The 7,500-nt window shown below is 41.4% G+C and overlaps 1 protein-coding gene across 2 annotated transcripts in view; it reads right to left on the minus strand.

The window, feature by feature from the left end:
- LOC106879452 (myb-like protein U) overlaps nt 1–7,500 on the minus strand; it is a 66,335-nt gene that overhangs the window by 44,736 nt on the left and 14,099 nt on the right. The window lies entirely within an intron of this gene.

A 7,500-nucleotide genomic window follows, 5' to 3' on the forward strand; every position in this document is an offset into this window, starting at 1 on the left:
GGGGGGGGGGGCTGCACCTGATTCGTCTAATTTGGCATGGTTTCTACAGCTGGATGCCCTTCCTAATGCCAGCTACTCCGAGAGTGCAATGGGAGCTTTTATGTGCCACCAGCACAAGTGTCACTTTGCATGACACCAATATCTCTCACAATTAATTTCACTTGGCTTGAGAAGTCTTCTCAAGCATTGCATATTGCCAAAGGTCTTGGTCATTTGTCGTTGCCTCCATGAGGTCCAACGTTCAGAAGGTGCATTTTATAAGCCACTGGTACAGGTGCTAGTTACACGACACCAGCATCAGCCACATTGATTCTGTGAGGACCAACGCTTGAAAGGTGCTTTTACATGCCACTGGCACAGGTACCAGTTACGCAACAATGACCACAGTTATGATTTCACTTGGCTGGGGGGGGGGTCTTCTCAAGCATAGCACATCAAAGATCTCGGTCACTAGTCATTGCCTCCATGAAGCTCAACATCTGAAGATCATGCTTCACCACCTTGTCCCATGTCTTCCCGGGTCTCCCCCTTCCATCACTTCCTTCCACTGATAGAGATTGGCACTTCTTCACCCAACTGTCCACATCCATACGCATCACATGACTGTACCAACACAGTCATCTCTCTTGCACTCCACATCTGATGACTCTTATGCCCAGCTTTTCTCTCAAGACGTTTACACTGTCATACATGCACATTGACATTGCACATCCAGCCAAGCATACTAGCTTCATTTCTTTCAAGCCTAAGCATGTCCTTGGCAGTCACTGCCCAAAATATTTTCGTCACTTTGAGACCATGACCTGTTCACTGACAAAATTCCATGCTGTATCACCGAATTTTGTCAGTGAACAGGTTATGGTCTCAAAGCGATGAAAATATTTTGGCAAATTAGATTTAAATATCGAAGTGAATCTAACGGGTTTTGTGCGTTTTTAAATGGCTTATAATGGCTTCCATGCTGCAATTGTTCTTGTGTGTGTATATATATATATATATATATATATATATATATATATATATATATATATATATATATAAATTTTTTTTTTCCTTGTATTTGTTTTAGTCATTTGACTGTGGGCCATGCTGGAGTACCACCTTTAGTCAAAAGAATCAACCCCAAGACTTATTCTTTGTAAGCCTACTACTTATACTGTCAGTCTGTTTTGTTGAACTGCTAAGTTACAGGGATGTAAACACACCAACATCGGTTGTCAAGTGATGGTGGGGGACAAACACAGACACACAAACATATATATGTGTGTGTGTGTGTGACAGGCTTCCATACAGTTTCTTATTTCTTTATTGCCCACAAGGGGCTAAACATAGAGGGGACAAACAAGGACACACAAAGGGATTAAGTTGATTACATCGACCCCAGTGTGTAAATGATACTTAATTTATTGACCCTGAAAGGATGAAAGACAAAGTCGACCTTGGCAGAATTTGAACTCAGAACGTAACGGCAGACAAAATACTGCTAAGCATTTCGTCTGGTGTGCTGACGTTTCTGCCAGCTCGCCTTTCAGTTTCAGTCAATCAAATCCACTCACAAGGCTTTGCCCAGCCCAAGAAGGCTATACTAGAAGACACTTGTTAAAGGTGCCACACAGTGGGACTGGAACCACGTGGTTGGTAAGCATGCTACTTACCACACAACCACTCCTGCGCTTTATTTATATATATATATATATATATATATATATATATATATCGACGATTCCTATGGATCGCATAAATTGTAATTCTTCGAAACATATGTCGGAATAAAGTATGCAGTTATAACATGCGTTTACTCCATTCCTTAAATTTTTATATATATATTTACAGAGGTATCAAACTGTTGGATCAGGTGATGAAAGTTGTGGAGAGAATCATAGCCCAACTAATCAGGGAGAGATTTAGTTTAGATGAGATGCAGTTTGGCTTTGTGCCAGGTAGAAGCACCACTGATGCTATATTTCTAGTAAGGTAACTGCAGGAGAAATACCTGCTTGGCTTTAGTTGACTTGGAGAAAGCTTTTGACTGAGTCTCCTGATCCATTATCTGGTGGTCAGTGCGAAAACTAAGGATAGACGAGTGGTTGGTGAAAGATGTACAAGCCTTGTACAAGGATACTACCAGTAAAGTGAGGGTGGACAATGAGAACAGTGTAGAATTCAGGGTACAAGTAGGGGTTCACCAAGGATTGGTGCTCTGTCCCTCTTGTTCATCATAGTCCATCAGGCAATAACAGAGAAATTCAAGACAAGCTGCCCCTGGGAGCTCCTCTATGCTGATGACCTTGCTCTTATAGCTGTATCACTATCTGAGCTAGAGAAAAAGTTCCAGGTATGGAAACAAGGTCTAGACTAAAAGGGCCTTAGAGTTAACCTAGCAAAAACCAAAGTCATAGTAAGTAGGGAGGCAGACAAATCACAAATCCCTTCAGGTAAATGGCCCTGCTCAATCTGTAGAAAAGGTGTAGATAGAAACTCCATAAGATGCACCCAGTGTAAGCTTTGGGCACACAAAAGGTGAAGCATCATCAAAGGAAGGTTAACATGCAAACTAACTTTTATATGTGGAAGGTGCACAGGCACAATAAACACTGAACATGTGCGAAAAATAGACTCCATCAACAAGGGGGGAAAACTAGAGGTAGCAGACAGTTTCCGGTATCTAGGCGACCAGGTTAGTAGTGGAGGTGGTTGTTCTGAGAGCATAGCTGTGAGAAGGCAAAGTTCAGAGAGCTCCTACCCGTGCTGGCAACAAAGGGCCTCTCTCTCAGAGTGAAAGGCAGATTGTATGATGCCTGTGTGAGAACAGCTATGCTGCATAGCAGTGAAACATGGCCTATGACAGCCAAGGACATGCGTAGACTTGAGAGAAATGAAGCCAGTATGCTTCGCTAAATGTGCAATGTCAGTGTGCATGTTCGACAGAGTGTAAGCATCTTGAGAGAAAAGTTAGATGTAAGAGGTATCAGATGTGGTGTGCAAGAGACAACTGTGCTGGTATGGTCATGTGATGTGTGTGGACGAAGACAGTTGTGCAAAGAAGTGCCGATCTCTAACAGTGGAGAGAACCTGCAGTAGAGGTAGACCCAGGAATACATGGAACGAAGTGCTGAAGCATGACCTTTGAACTTTGAACCTCACAGTGGCAATGACTAGTGACCAAGACCTTCGGTGATATGCTCTGCTTAAGAGGAGCCATCAAGCCAAATGCATGTGTGCTGGTGGCATGTAAAAAAAAATCAACCTTTGAACATTGGGCTTCATGGAGGCAAAGTGGCTGAGTACCTTTCAAGCATTGGGCCTGACAAAGGCAAAGTGATTGAGTTCCTTTTGAGTGTTGGGCCTCACGTAGGCAAGGTGGCTACGATCCGTTTGAGCATTGGGCCTCATGGAGGCAAAATGGCTGAGCTCCTTTCGATTGTTGGGCCTCATGGAAGCAATGACCAAGACCTTTGGCATTATGTCGTGCTTGAGAAGAAGACCCATCAAGCTGAGCAAAATCGCAGTCATGGCAGATACCGGTGCCATGCAAACGGCACCCGTGCCAGTAGCACATAAAAGCATTCATTACACTCTCAGAGTGGTTGGCATTAAGAAGGGTATCTAGCCATAGAGAACCATGCCAAATCAGACTGGATCCTGGCACAGCCTTCTAGCGTGCTAGCCCAGTCAAACCGTCCAACGGACGTTAAATGATGATGATGATATATATACATACAACGAACTTCTTTCAGTTTCTGTCTACCAAATCAATGCACAAGGCTTTGATCAGCCTAAGGCTATAGTAGAGGACATTTGCCCAAAGTGCTATGCAATGGGACTGAATCTAGAACTATGTGGTTATGAAGCAAGCTTCTTAACACACAGCCATGTCTATATATATATAATACAGGCCAATCTTCACATATCAATAAAATCATGGAACAAATCATCAGAAAGAAACTGATAATGTTGCGAGAGGAAAATGACTTATTGAATGATACATAGCATCACCTCTGTCCAGAAAGAAGTTGCCTCATTCAGCTCCGACAGCACTATGGCTGGGTTTTGAAGCTGCAACTTGACCATTCAGATGTCAAAGTGATATAGCTTAACTTTGCAAAGTGGACCATGGCATGATATGTCACAAGCTGCAAGACCTTGGCATAGCTGGTAAACTGGGAGAGTGGCTGTATGACTTTCTAAAAGATAGAAGTCGCAGTTGCAGCCAATGGTGCCCTCTGTGAGGAAACACAAATTCTGGATGGTGACCCTAGAGAACTCTCTTGGAACCATTACGGTTTATAGTCTCTCTTAAACATACCCATGGTCACTCAGACAGCCACTGTCACAAGCTACAGCAATAATACAAAATTATCACAGGCAACAAAGACCTCAGACAATGTCACAAGCTTACAGCAGGATCTAAATACAATATACAAGTGGGCTGAAGAAAATAACACGTAATTCAATGCTGAAAAATTTCAAGCACTGCACTGTCAGCTCACAAATGCACCACAGCCTGCATATACTGGATCCAAAGGCTATGCAATTCCAGAGTCACAGACAGTAAGAGACTTGGGGATCAGTTTGTGTGATGATGCATCATTTCATATTAGCAAGATGGCAACAAAATGCAAGACAACTGGCAGGATGGATACTAAAGTTCTTTAAGACAAGAGACCAAAAATTCATGTTGACCCTGTGGGGGAACCTTTCCTCAATAGTGTTCATGATCACTATATACTTAATATCCTTAAATTTTACACCCTACCCAGAGCCCCTGAATTCAATATTGACATTATTTCATGATTTTTGTGGAAGATAATTACATCTCATTTTATTTTATTAACATACCTCTTATTGTGTAAACATTAAAGTGCTGTTGTTGTCTGTACCACTATACTGTTACCCTATTCAGACTAAAAGTAAAAAAACCTATTTGACCCATATACCTAGGGCTATAATTCCTCAACATTTTGATAGTAATAAAATGACCTGATACTACTATAACCAGTGAAACCTCTAGATTCTAATACTTTTATAGCCTTGTCCATGCATACTGCTTACACCTTCCCTCTCTTTAGAAGTAATTGTCCCTTTGCTATCACCACTCGATAAGAAACAATAGAATTCTGAGACAGTTAAAACTTTTGTCTAGAATCAATTACTAGCCTGATAGACCCCGCTATGTCAAGATGGACTTATATATTCTTCCTCACATTTGGATTTTATGTATGCTCTCTCCCACTTGGATTTAATATGCTGCCACATTTATAATATGTCTTTTTTCTACATTTTCATGCAGCTGAAGATTGCTCTTCATATTGCATTTAAGGTAATGCTCACATTACTTAAATAAATTGAAGTAGCATGAAACGTGCGTACTGCAATCACTTTTGAAATCCGTGTTGCTTATTGTTTGATTTTAATCACCCATCCTTTTGGGATGCGATATTCGGGTGCCTTCGCATAAGTACCATATTCAAGCCTTGAATATATATATATATATATATATATACATACATACATACATATACCGAGTGCACAACAAATGTGGCCCTGTTATCGTCAACAGTGAATGTTCCGGTGGAGAAGGGTGACAAGCAAGGAGACAGCATCTCTCCTAAGCTCTTTACAGCATTTCTTGAGATGTTCATATGAGACATGAACTGGAACGGAGGTATAAGGATAAATGGAGAGCTACTTACCCATCTAAGATTCGCTGACAACATAGTGCTGACAGCAGCTACAGACCATGCTGGGTGAACTGGATTTCAGGTGTTCCGCAGTTAGCCTGAAGATCAACTGTATGAAAACCAAGTACATATGGTCTGAGGGCAGAGCAATCGGTTGCCTAACAATTTGCGGCAATGAAATAGAAGAGGTGAGCAGCTATGTGTATGTTGGCCAAGAAGTGACTATGAGGTGAGAGATGGAGAATGAGATCTCGTAAAGGGTAGGCAACTTGCACCAATCTCTTCCACAGCACAGTCTTGCCTGCAATGCTATATGCACGTGAGACTTGGATCTCACGTATGTAAGACTTAACAAAGAGAGAAGAACAACATCGGCTTATGGCGTAGAGAGCCATGGAAAGGTCAGTACTGGGAATCTCGCTAAGAGATCACATCTGGAACAAGGAGTGAAAGATGTCCTTGCAAAACTACAATGAGTTGGTCATGTCACAAGGTTTACAAATGATTGGTGGAACTGTGCAGTAGTCAAGTGGTACCTGCACGAGCAAAAGAGACCACTCTGAAGACCTCCAATCAGGTGGGACAGTGATTTAAGTAAAATGTTTGGAGCAACGTGGAAGAGAATGGCAAGAGCATGAGGGGAATGGAGTGAATGCTGTGGCCAGCAGAACTGACTTGGCATCAGACGGCCTGGCCAATCCAGGTGATATATATATTCATGTATGTATGTGTGTATGTGTGTGTGTGTGTGTATGTGTGCATGTATATATATGTGTGTGTGTGTGTATGTGTTAATAATACCTGTAAGGAGGTGCTTTATTCATTTACTTTGACCAAGAGGAACTGATGTCATCAGATGGTATCCAATTTTCACTGAGTGTTTCGACTCTGAACTGTAACACCCTCCCGTTGGTGGGTCAGCAGAGGTGGCCAAGTCACTGTTCATCTCCTCTTGGCTTCCAGCTTAACTCTTCTCTCTTACTCCAATGCCAACAAGAGGCTCTTTCAGCTGCCTCTCCCATCCTGCTCACAACCACCCTTCCCTCCTTACCTCTCATTCCAATTGCTGTAAACATTCTCTATGCCAACTGAGCAGGGAGTCCCCTACAGCCAACCTTGCCTGGGGAAAACCATACCTGCCATCCCTTCTCCCTGCAATCATGCAGAAGGCTTTCCTTTCTGGCACACTTCAATTCAATTATATATATATATATATATATATATATATATACCGTAAATCCACGAGTATAGTCCGCCCTTGAGTATAACATGCAGGGGATTTTTAGGGGGCTGTACCCCTGAAAAACCTAAACCTTGTGTATAATACGCACCCCTTCTCTAACTTGAGTCAAGGAGGTCTATATAACGTCCTTGGTTTGTAAACGTATATATGGTAACGTCTTTTATTATTATTGTATATACAACATAATGCAAACATGTAGCATTTTGTGCACTTTGTTTGCAGAAAATAAAGAAATAACAGTAATAACGTCAGTGAAAAATAATAAGTAAATTGCCTTTACATATTTATCACTAACAAAATTTTGCTTAGAAAATATTTTTCATTTTTACCCTCATATATAGTACGCACTAGAAATTTTGACCTTCAAATTTTGGGAAAAAAGTGCGGATTATACTCAAGGATTTACAGTATATATATATACACACATATGCTCATACCTTTCACATTTTGTAGATTTTCAAAAGGGTACACCATGATGAATGTGCAGCTGTGTCACAAACTTGTTTTCTAGCTGTTGTTTTAAAAATTGTTTATTTTTCATAGACAGGCTATACCCACGATCACTATCAGCTAATG

This window comes from Octopus bimaculoides, chromosome 20 (genome assembly GCF_001194135.2).
Source record: "Octopus bimaculoides isolate UCB-OBI-ISO-001 chromosome 20, ASM119413v2, whole genome shotgun sequence".
NCBI lineage: Eukaryota > Metazoa > Mollusca > Cephalopoda > Octopoda > Octopodidae > Octopus > Octopus bimaculoides.